Genomic DNA, 12,970 nt, shown 5'->3' on the forward strand with positions numbered 1-12,970 from the left:
AGAGTAAGATTGTAGGGCAATCTTATAGTTAAGTAGACCTATACAAGCAATATATTTCAGTTTCAAATTTGGCCTATTCATCCTGGTAAGGTTCGTCTAAAACAGGGCTACCACGTGAAGGTCCCAGGATACCTGCCCCACACGGTTTCCAGATCATCAGGGCCTTTGCAACCGCCCGAAGGCGGGTCCGGTCCGCCATCCCAAAAGGAGGGACAGTCCCCTACTGTACTAGCGCGGTCCCTAGTTGGAAAGAACTTAGGGACTACTTCCGTTGGTCAACCATTTGTGATTACACCGGCACCATCCTAGCAGATGAGGAGCCCGAATGCACCTTTAAGATCAACCACTCAGTGGAGCGAGCCGGAAGTAGGACCCCACATGCCACGTGCACGTGTCCAGGTCCCTTTAGTTTTATTCCGCAGGCACCACCATTTCGATCCGCACGCACCACTCGTTCCGCAGGCACCACCAAGTTAGCGCACAAAAAAACGCGTATATGCTTGTTTGCTTGCAAGGGTGTACTTAGGTACAAGATAGTGAGCTACCAAAACAACCCACTACATGTAAAGCATCAAATATCAACACATGTAAAGCCCGGTTGATACTTCCTGCAAATACCAAATTTTATGTCAGAATCCTCTTTTCCCTACAACATTCACAAGTGAGTTGAGCAGATTTGAACTGCTATGAATTATTTTTTGACTGCAACAATTGCTTCGCATTTGCAGGAAGTATGAACCAGGCTCCACTCATCTAAAAAGAATATCTTACTTTTGTTCTCTGATGATCCACAGATGAGCTGCTCGGATGTCGTGATGATACTGATGTTTGCCCAAGGCAGTTGATCTCCAGGAACTACTGGCCCTGAAAGGTCAAGTTAACGGATATAATTATTAAGTTGAAAGTCAATATTTTGTCATCAAAACTCTTGCATGGGTAATTTAGACCACCTCTTTATATAATAATAACAATTATGGTGGCTTCTTATAGCGCTCAGGTCTGTCACGCAGTGACACTTCAACATTATTATTACCCCCGTTTACTGGGCCTTAAATCATTCCTTAAACCATCTCAGCTCCCTCGGGGGAGTATACAGTCTGTGCCCCCAAATATGTAAGCTAATCAATCACAAGAAACAACTCTGCCCTCACAGGTAATCATTTATCCATGTGTGGAGCGAAGATACCTAGATATTTCTTTGTGTATCTTGCACGGGTATGCCCCTGTGGTGATACACTTTTCACCCATTAAAAAGAGGGACAGAAAGTAGCAGAAATAATGCACCCCTTATCCCCCTTTTGCCATATCCCAAGTTCCAGGACTTTTGTTGTCTGTTTGTTATACAAACGTGGCAGACAAGTTTCTCATTGTATTTGGATAGTTGGCTATTGGAAACTAAAGCATTCTGGGATTTCTACGCTATACCCTGGCAGATTATTTATCTGCTGTGGCTAACAGCCGAGGTTCTGCGATTCATGGTCGGTGCCTTATGCATATTTTCTCACAAGACAACAAGAAATCCAAGTGTTAGACTGTTTTGCTAACTTTCCTTTTGTCAAATGTGCAAGATAATTTGGGTGGAATACTGACCTAAAGAGGTTTTGATTGGGAGTGGGAATGCAACAGACACCCCCCCCAACCCAGATTTAATCAGAAGTATTGTTTATTAAGACTACCAGCACCATGCAGCCACTATTATAAATAAATTTAAAAAAGGGTACTAGGTCTAGCAGTTTAATATTTGCCTAAAATTGACAAATTCGAGAGCTTTTCACCAGTTTTATCAAACTTGTGCCATCAATTATTTGAGACTTAAAAATGCATGGCAATGGAAGGTGATCAGCCTTTTTAGCTGACGAATTTAATCTGGGTGCTAGTTCTATTTAATGTGGAGCTCCATTTACCAACACATCCTTCAAAAGCCAACAAAAACAATCGTTCAGATATGTATTACCTTTTAAGTTATAGGCCTTTACCATATTCAGATCATTATGAGCTTGTTACTGGTGATCTTTCGACATCTTCATAATGGTGGCTGACAAACACTACAAAAAAAAAACATTTTAAAGGACAAAATAAGTTTGCATATAAAAATTTTAAAAATAATATAAAAATTACAAGGGGTAAGTTCGGCAGTTTTATCGAATTTGGGCCTACAGTTTAAAAAATAACAAGAGGCAAGTCCAGCAGTTTAAGCAGATCTAGACCTCACATTAAAAAATAACTAGGGGTAAGTCCAGCATTTTTATTGAATTTAGGCCTTAAAATTGAAAAAAATCACACGGGGCAAGTCCAGCAGTGCTTAAAAGCACAATTGGACCTAAAATTAAAATAATCACAATATGTAAGTCGAGCAGCTTTTTCAAATGTTGGCATTCAAATTGAAAAAGTCACAAGGAGTAAGGTCTAGCAGTTTTAGCGAATTTTAGCCTAGAATTGACAAATCGGAGGGCTTAGTCAGTTTTATCAAACTTATGCCACTAATTATTTGAGGCTTAAAATGCATGACATTGGACGTTGATTAGCCTTTTTAGCTAGATGAATATAATCTGGATGCTAGTTCTATTGGATGTGAAGCTCCATTTACCAACTCATCCTTGAAAGGCCTACAAAAACAATTGTTAAGAATTATTTATTTACCTTCTTAGGTATAGGCCTACATCATATTCAGATTCATATGAGCTTGTAACTGGTGATCTCTTGAAGTCTTCATAACACTACAAAGAAAAACATTTAAAAGAAAAAAATAAGTTTGCATCTAAAATTTTAAAATAGCAAGGGGTATAAAGTCCAGCAGGTTTACTGAATTTTAGCCTCAAATTGAACAATCGCAAGTGGCGAGTCCAGCAGTTTTATCAAATTTGGCCTACAGTTTAAAAAACACAAGGGGTAAGACTAGCAGTTTTAGCCAATTTGAGCCCAAAACTAAAATTCACAGGGGGAAGGTCCGGCAAATTTATCAAATTTATGTCTAAAACTTAACAAAATGGCAAAGGGTCACAAGAGCAGTTTTATCAAACTTGTGCCATTGACTATTTGAGGCTTAATAGAACACAATGCCTTGGATTTCTACGCTATACACTGGCAGATTATTTATCTGCTGTGGCCAACAGCAGAGGTTCTGCGATTCATGGTCGGTGCCTTATGCATATTTTCTCACAAGACAACAAGAAATCCAAGTGTTAGACTGTTTTGCTAACTTTCCTTTTGTCAAGTCAAGGTTTCATTGGTCAATTATAATTTCAAAGGCAATACCTCAAATGTGCAAGATAATTTGGGTGGAAAACTGACCTAAAGAGGTTTTGATTGGGAGGGGGAATGCAACAGACACCCCCCAACCCAGATTTAATCAGAAGTATTGTTTATTAAGACTACCAGCACCATGCAGCCACTATTATAAATAAATTTAAAAAAGGGTACTAGGTCTAGCAGTTTAATATTTGCCTAAAATTGACAAATTCGAGAGCTTTCCACCAGTTTTATCAAACTTGTGCCATCAATTATTTGAGACTTAAAAATGCATGGCAATGGAAGGTGATCAGCCTTTTTTTAGCTAGATGAATTTAATCTTGGCGCTAGTTCTATTTAATGTGGAGCTCCATTTACCAACACATCCTTCAAAAGCCAACAAAAACAATCGTTCAGAATTATGTATTACCTTTTAAGTTATAGGCCTTTACCATATTCAGATCATTATGAGCTTGTTACTGGTGATCTTTCGACATCTTCATAATGGTGGCTGACAAACACTACAAAAAAAAACATTTTAAAGGACAAAATAAGTTTGCATATAAAAATTTAAAAAATAATATAACAATTACAATGCAGTTTTATCGAATTTGGGCCTAGAGTTTAAAAAATAACAAGAGGCAAGTCCAGCAGTTTAAGCAGATCTAGACCTCACATTAAAAAATAACTAGGGGCAAGTCCAGCATTTTATTGAATTTAGGCCTTAAAATTGAAAAAATCACAAGGGGCAAGTCCAGCAGTGCTTAAAAGCACAATTGGACCTAAAATTAAAATAATCACAATATGTAAGTCGAGCAGCTTTTTCAAATGTTGGCATTCAAATTGAAAAAGTCACAAGGAGTAAGGTCTAGCAGTTTTAGCGAATTTTAGCCTAGAATTGACAAATCGGAGGGCTTAGTCAGTTTTATCAAACTTATGCCACTAATTATTTGAGGCTTAAAATGCATGACATTGGACGTTGATTAGCCTTTTTAGCTAGATGAATATAATCTGGATGCTAGTTCTATTGGATGTGAAGCTCCATTTACCAACTCATCCTTGAAAGGCCTACAAAAACACTTGTTAAGAATTATTTATTTACCTTCTTAGGTATAGGCCTACATCATATTCAGATTCATATGAGCTTGTAACTGGTGATCTCTTGAAGTCTTCATGACACTACAAAGAAAAACATTTAAAAGAAAAAAATAAGTTTGCATCTAAAATTTTAAAATAGCAAGGGGTAGAAAGTCCAGCAGGTTTACTGAATTTTAGCCTCAAATTGAACAATCACAAGTGGCGAGTCCAGCAGTTTTAGCCAATTTGAGCCCAAAACTAAAATTCACAGGGGGAAGGTCCAGCAAATTTATCAAATTTATGTCTAAAACTTAACAAAATGGCAAAGGGCCACAAGAGCAGTTTTATCAAACTTGTGCCATTGACTATTTGAGGCTTAATAGAACACAATGCCTTGGATTTCTACGCTATACACTGGCAGATTATTTATCTGCTGTGGCCAACAGCAGAGGTTCTGCGATTCATGGTCGGTGCCTTATGCATATTTTCTCACAAGACAACAAGAAATCCAAGTGTTAGACTGTTTTGCTAACTTTCCTTTTGTCAAGTCAAGGTTTTATTGGTCAATTATAATTTCAAAGGCAATCCCTCAAATGTGCAAGATAATTTGGGTGGAATACTGACCTAAATAGGTTTTGATTGGGAGGGGGAATGCAACAGACACCCCCCAACCCAGATTTAATCAGAAGTATTGTTTATTAAGACTACCAGCACCATGCAGCCACTATTATAAATAAATTTAAAAAAGGGTACTAGGTCTAGCAGTTTAATATTTGCCTAAAATTGACAAATTCGAGAGCTTTTCACCAGTTTTATCAAACTTGTGCCATCAATTATTTGAGACTTAAAAATGCATGGCAATGGAAGGTGATCAGCCTTTTTTTTAGCTAGATGAATTTAATCTGGGTGCTAGTTCTATTTAATGTGGAGCTCCATTTACCAACACATCCTTCAAAAGCCAACAAAAACAATCGTTCAGAATTATGTATTACCTTTTAAGTTATAGGCCTTTACCATATTCAGATCATTATGAGCTTGTTACTGGTGATCTTTCGACATCTTCATAATGGTGGCTGACAAACACTACAAAAAAAAACATTTTAAAGGACAAAATAAGTTTGCATATAAAAATTTAAAAAATAATATAACAATTACAAGGGGTAAGTTCGGCAGTTTTATCGAATTTGGGCCTAGAGTTTAAAAAATAACAAGAGGCAAGTCCAGCAGTTTAAGCAGATCTAGACCTCACATTGAAAAATAACTAGGGGTAAGTCCAGCATTTTTATTGAATTTAGGCCTTAAAATTGAAAAAATCACAAGGGGCAAGTCCAGCAGTGCTTAAAAGCACACTTGGACCTAAAATTAAAATAATCACAATATGTAAGTCGAGCAGCTTTTTCAAATGTTGGCATTCAAATTGAAAAAGTCACAAGGAGTATAAGGTCTAGCAGTTTTAGCGAATTTTAGCCTAGAATTGACAAATCGGAGGGCTTAGTCAGTTTTATCAAACTTATGCCAATAATTATTTGAGGCTTAAAATGCATGACATTGGACGTTGATTAGCCTTTTTAGCTAGATGAATATAATCTGGATGCTAGTTCTATTGGATGTGAAGCTCCATTTACCAACTCATCCTTGAAAAGCCAACAAAAACAATTGTTAAGAATTATTTATTTACCTTCTTAGGTATAGGCCTACATCATATTCAGATTCATATGAGCTTGTAACTGGTGATCTCTTGAAGTCTTCATGACACTACAAAGAAAAACATTTAAAAGAAAAAAATAAGTTTGCATCTAAAATTTTAAAATAGCAAGGGGTATAAAGTCCAGCAGGTTTACTGAATTTTAGCCTCAAATTGAACAATCACAAGTGGCGAGTCCAGCAGTTTTATCAAATTTGGCCTACAGTTTAAAAAACACAAGGGGTAAGACTAGCAGTTTTAGCCAATTTGAGCCCAAAACTAAAATTCACAGGGGGAAGGTCCAGCAAATTTATCAAATTTATGTCTAAAACTTAACAAATGGCAAAGGGTCACAAGAGCAGTTTTATCAAACTTGTGCCATTGACTATTTGAGGCTTAATAGAACACAATGCCTTGGGTAAGGCAAATGTGCCTTGTAAGTGCATGGTTTTCCTTTCACTCTGCAAACTAATACGGTCAGCCTTTTTGTGGAGTCAAGTTTTTGACTAAAATGGCCGACCGTGATAGGTCGCAAAGTTCAAGGAAAACCATGGCATATTTGTGTGGATCATTGTATTCTACTTTAAAACATCTTTCTGACCAGAAAATGTCCAGATAAATGTATCTGAATTTCCAGATTTCAAGACCATGCATTTCCAGATTTCAAGGGGGGGGAGGGTTGTGGATAATTTGTTGAGAGGGGGGGGTTGCCATGTTAAAACCAGATAGCATCAGGAATATAGATATACATGCATAAATATCACCTGCCTGTGTTACCAGAGTACCAAATTCTACTAGCACTCACAGGTACTATGTGAGTGTGAAAAAACACGTAAAAAGCCATAAAGCGTGGGGCTGAGTTGTAAACAAGGCCATGTCCACATTACAGCGCCTACAGCTACGGCTATAAGACCGAAGATACAGACATCCTTTACATTAAGATTTTGAGAGCCATACATAGCCCTAGCCATTAACACCAACTCAGAAAATACAACAGAAAATTGCACTTTTTGGAAACAGTTTTTCATTTAACACAACAAGAGGCAACACAAGCATTATGAAATTATATCGAGTGTGTGGGATAATAATGATAATAATAATACGAAACATTTATATAGCGCTCTACGGAGAACAGAGCGCTTTACATGAGACTATGACAACAAAAGAAAAGAGAAACAAACAAACTAGGATGGGTGGGGAAAAAGAAATGTCTTGAGGAGGCTTTTGAATACAGGCAACGAGATCGCCTCTCTCAGACCCGCGGGGAGCTCATTCCATAGCGAGGGGCAGCTATGGAGAATGAGCTATCCCCAGCATGGGATGGGATAAAGTCACCTGGAAGTGGTATTTTGTCTAAACAAAGCTTTTGTCACTATATGTGTTTTGATGAGTGGAATATGACATAACAATTAACTAAGGTTTAAAAAATTTTAGTGTCCATGTTGTTTACAAATTTGAAAATAAGCCCGACCCGAGAGGGCACTGTTTGTGACGTCAATCGAGGCGCGATGAATCGCATGCAGTGCCAACACAAGATAGTGACGCTTGGCGCAAGCTTAAAACATGCCATACATGTTTAAACAATACCTGATTTTTTTTTTAAAAGAAAAGAACTTTTCTCTTTTCTCTTCATGTCAAAATGTGTAGTGTCTTCCGGATTCTCGAAGCACGACGGCTCAAAATGTTTGCTGCACAGCGCGTCGACTAGACTGTGCAAACTTACATCGTTAGTTGTTTTTCTGCATCCAGCAGCAATACACCTGGTACACATTGCTGGAAAAATTAAACATACAAACTCACGACTAGGACTTGAATATACTTGCACGTACGTGTGTTCGATGTCCAATCGAGGCAAAGTCTGCCTCGATTGACATCACAAAAGGGGTAGGCGGAGTCACCCCCCACACAATTACTCAAAAAAGTATTAATTGTTCAGAATAATATCCTATTTCAAGGTGACTTAAGTTTTGGTTGTGTAGTATTGGTACAAAGGAAACTTTAGTTACTGATGGCTAACGGTCGTAAAACTTAAACATATCAACGTCGATTTTAAACATAGCATTTGGGAGGCCCAAAATATTAGTCCCCTGTAGGCTCACAGGGGAGCCTGATAGTTTCGAACCCACCCCCAAAATGGGTCAACTTGTACCACCGCTGCTTACTCGCTGACAGTTAGTTTTGCGCATGTGCAAAATTGTTGACGAGCCATCGCGATCATCGACCAATTAAAAGCCCTGAACAGCGATGGTACACAAGTCAACTCACCCCAAGCCAACTCGAACACAAAATATTGTACCAAAGTCAACTCGTACCCAAGTCAACTCATACCCAGGTCAACTCGTACCATATAACGTTCATTGTATGCCGAAACAGAGAATTTCCGTGCAGCGTGATTTTATAAGCGATTGAAACGATGTTCTACTCACTCTTATTAATAATATTCCTTCTTACAAATTTCATTTTTAATAATAATTCAGGTTTCTCATTTCTTCTTTTTTTTCACGAGTTTATTCATTCAGATCAGTTTTTATCCTTGTACCCTTTAGTGCCTTTGTTATTTTTAGTTTTATTGTCTGGATCCCCTTTAGATAGTAATTGTTTTTGCTTTTTGGTTATCCGCAGGCTTGTTGGTTGTGTAGTCATATTTTTATTGCCTATTCTTTGAATGTACTGTTTGCCTTGAAATAAATAAATAAAATCTACTTTTTATAGCAATTAAACGTTTGATGTTAAAACAGACTGGATTAAAGAAATAGCTAGGCATAGGCCTAAAAATATGGTTTCTTATCATTTTTTACCGTAGTATGTATTATTTCAATGTTTTAAACAGTCAGCCTGTAATTCCTGCTTTAATGTTCCTCTCTTTTCTGCTTTGAAAAACAAACTATTTTCAACAATAACAAAATAAACGATGTATAAAATGAATGCCTTGATGTTTCCCCCGAGTGTTTTTCTTAAAAATGTCAGGGTAAAAATTCATTCAATTCATTCATTTGCATGTGTCTGATTATCGTTTTCCATTCAAAATTTATTGTTTCATTACTTTTTCCAACCCAATACACTTTGCGAAAGTTTTGACTATCTATTTCTATAAGAAAGGGAAAAAAAGGAAAAAAATTCATTCAAACACGCCAAATTAAACAACAAATCTTAAGTTCTGATTAATTTTCCCCACAGAAGTATAAAAAAAAATAATAATAAAAAAATTAAAAAAACATTAGGGCCTAGGTCTTACTAACTCTTGTTCGCTTGTTCTATAAATAGAATAACATAAAACATGAAGAAGAAAAGCGAGTTGAAACCCCAAAACCGAGTAAAAATTTATTGGGGTACGAGTTGACTTGGGTACGAGTTGACTTGGGTACGAGTTGACTTGGGTACGAGTTGACTTGGGTACGAATTGACTTGGGTACGAGTTGACCCGAATTCTTGTCGACGTCGTGAAATTGTCTTGAAAAGGAAGAAAAGCGCTAGCTGGTGTCCCCACTGAATGTTCTTGCAATGTTTACATGTCACGTGGTCAGCTACACTGGTACCCTGTCTAAAGCTTGACCTATAGACCAACTCGTTCGATCCAAGGCAACGTGTTCCTTTAACAAGCATGGCAACATAGACAGAATTAAGAAATACATGGCATATAAACTACATCATTAAAAATCACAGGATTAGTATGTGTTCACAGACAGTGACAGCAGCAATTTTTTCAGGATTAAAAAACATCATAGCAAGTTTTGAAAAAATGTAATAGATGGTGTAGGCCTAACATTAGACGTTGAGCGTTGCGTTGGTAATGGGATGTGTTTAAAAAGAAATCAAATTTTTCTCAGTATTGTATCGTTTGTTTGCATGACCTTTTTAAAATAGGTTGTTTAATTTTTGTAAATAATAACGAAATTAATAATATCACTAAAATTACAACTTAATCATTGGACACAGGTCAAATGCAAGTTGTAAACAATCTTTGAAAAAAAACATTAACGAAAGACAGTTCCATTTCCACTGGGCAAAAAAATGTATGGAAAAAATAAATTCCAAAAGATTTTATAAACAAGATATAATATGAACCAGTTATTGAACTTACGAATGCAATCAGTGCTCAGCTGATAAGTTATACAGATGAGACTTTCTCCAACTTTCGAAAAGGTAAAAACGGAGAGAGGGTAAACAAACTCTATCAAACGAACGACGTGCACCAGGCAGAAACAACCAGCACAACGAATGTTTGCGGTTTGCCCCTGCATCCTGAATAAGTGAGCCTTAAATTGAGCCGCGGAACCAATTTCTTCAAGACAACTGTAGAATGTATGCGGTACGAGGTGCCTTCGCATGACGTCATAGTAGGCCGGCGAGGCAGTCGTAGAGTTTGGTACCTAAATAATAAGAACGAAAACGCGTGTGGATTCGCCGCTTTCATACCACGCGACCGCGGACCGTGGTAAATTTGGAATGCTTATTGACACTGTCATTGATGAGTGTGCGTTGCGAAAAAATTGGTGGATTAAAACAATTATAAAATAATAAGAAAGAAAACCACTATGATTATTACATTTTTTTTTTTTTATCTAAAAGAATTCTGATTTTGACCTAAAAATTCAACTTCACACAATTCTAAATTTATCTCAAACGTTGGTTGATTACCTCAGTCCACACTGGTGAGATGCTCTTCAGAAGTTTGGGCCCCATTTCATAAAGCCTGTTAGCACAAAAATTTGCTTAGCATGAAATGGCTTCCTTGATAAAAACAATATTACCAACCAGATTTAAATTTGTTGCATATTTTGTTGTTACTGGCATTCAGCTGTTGTTTGCTAATTCTGAAAATCACTTGGAAATTCGGTTGGTAATCCTGTTTATGAAGAAATTTCATGCTAGCAAATTGTTGTGCTTACAGGCTTTATGAAACTGGGCCATGCTCTGTGTCACTTGAAACCATAAAATTATCAAACATTTTTTGATCCAAAATCTAAAAATTGCCCGTGTCAGCCAGACAGTAAGACACGCTATTTTGAAGAACACTTCAAATGTGAAATTTCAGAAAATACAACATTTGCTTGGGAACAATATACAAGGATTAGGTTAAGAAGTTTTGAGGGACTTTTGGAAATAGTAACAGATGGTATACCAATGGCTTTGGGATACAGATTAAATGTTATGACAACATCACTATGTTGGCAATTTGTCTTTGGAACTGTGGCAACATGCAATGGGAAATAAAGACTGTTTATCTGCTTTTGACAATTCGGGAGCTAAATATCAGTACATTGGCAACATTTTGAGAAATAGACACGTAAAGCCACCAACCCAAAATAACACAACGTCGGTACTAAATTGAACATTCAACAGTTTTGAGATTGGCAGGTCTGTGAGTGACAGGATACAAATAAGCAAACAATAAACAGAGAAGAAAAAAATTAATAAATAAATAAACAAAAGGTTGCGATCCGTTTGTTTTTTAAATGTGCCAGAGTAAATTCCCCAGACGTCGTCACATTGGCTTCACGGAATAATAATTTATCGTTGTTAAAACAAAATTCAGGTTTGGAAATTCTGAGGTACTGAACAATTTGCGCAGCATTAGCCCAGAGACAGTATTAACAGAAAAATCACAGCATCGATTTAAAGACAATTTCAGAGCTAAACAAAATTAGTTCAGCATATTTTGATAGACTGGGCAACATGTTTTGGTGAAATGTACAGGGGTGTAAACTAATGGCTTTTGAGTTGAGTCAACTCTTGAATACAGTATGATAGTTGAACAAAATCATAAAAGGTTGGCAGGTCTATGCCACAACTCGCATGGGGAAAATAAATATTACAACATCCCCTTGTGAACAAATTGAGAGCTGAAATATCGGTCCATTGTCAACATTAAAAAAACATGAGTCTCGAAAAACATCAACCATGAAGCACAACATCGGTAATATATTGAACATTGAGAAGTTTAAGATCGGCAGCTTGTAAATGTAGGTGACAGGATAAGAATGAGCACAAAAAAATCAACCCTGTGCAACAGCATGGTCTTTATTTCCCCCGGGTATTGGATGATGGCTCTGGACGGGTTGGTCCATGGGTCCATGGCCAATGTGAGGACGGGTGATGTCGTTGCGAACAACGGCAATGCCGTTGGCCCACAGAACCTCACAGTCAGTTTAGTTTATGGGATAATGGTCTTCACGTCTCTAAATGCAGTATCGGAAACATAGATTTCAATCAAACAACAATATGCTCTCGTCAAAAATGCTCCTCACGATTTGTGGATATGATACTAATGTAACTCACGGTTGTTGTGTTGGGGTGGCACCGTCTCTTAACAGGTGAATGCAGCAACACTGGCACTGAAGATTACAATACTACTCTAATAACACAAGAAAAGGAACATTGCCTCAATAAATTGCCTCAAGAAATCTGCTATTAGCTGCATAAACAGTTGCCGGATGACGATTTCACAGAAGCACGATGATTGACGCTGCCACAAACAGAAAATACTTGGTAGAAAACTCCAATCATATCCGACTCGACTTCACTGCAGCTTTGTTCTAAAAATCTAGTGCCAGTGAATCACGTGACGCGATCCCGCCTGCTCCCTCATCGAGCCGCGTTTCTGGACCGGAAATTGGGGGAAAATAGAACACATGCAGTTAAAGGCGGTGGAATTTTGGCCTCCCGCGGTGTTATTCAACGAATGTTTTAATGTATGTAATTAAGAGTATTTTTTTCACAATTCTGAAAAAGTTTGCTGTATAATTAACCAGTAATTAGCTGCAGCAATTAAGACCTCATCGTCCAGTGAGTTATGAAAAAAACCCAAAAGTAAATCATTATACCCTTTATGTTGCATAAAAGATGAAATTTACTACACAGTCTGATGTGATAGACCATACCTCTGGGCAGACTTAATTTTAGAGAAAGCTCATTCGGTCCACTAATTAATATCTAGTTAGTAGCGACAATACAAGCCATTTTCTAACAATACAAAAAATA

At 37.3% G+C, this 12,970-nt stretch overlaps 1 long non-coding RNA gene across 2 annotated transcripts; it reads right to left on the reverse strand.

Annotated features, from left to right (window-relative positions):
- Positions 1 to 385: 385 nt before the first annotated feature.
- LOC117307416 lies at positions 386 to 12,641 on the reverse strand. Of its 2 annotated transcripts, XR_004521091.1 has the most exons (7): positions 12,269 to 12,641; positions 5,984 to 6,060; positions 5,298 to 5,388; positions 4,331 to 4,407; positions 2,641 to 3,749; positions 1,955 to 2,045; positions 386 to 864 (listed from the first exon to the last, which is right to left on the reverse strand). It is a non-coding gene; the product is annotated as an uncharacterized LOC117307416 (long non-coding RNA). The 2 variants fall into 2 exon arrangements; XR_004521090.1 differs by lacking the exon at positions 12,269 to 12,641 and having other exon boundaries at positions 5,984 to 6,313.
- Between the last annotated feature and the right edge of the window lie 329 nt (positions 12,642 to 12,970).

Source organism: Asterias rubens, chromosome 2 (genome assembly GCF_902459465.1).
Source record: "Asterias rubens chromosome 2, eAstRub1.3, whole genome shotgun sequence".
In the NCBI taxonomy this organism is placed as follows: domain Eukaryota; kingdom Metazoa; phylum Echinodermata; class Asteroidea; order Forcipulatida; family Asteriidae; genus Asterias; species Asterias rubens.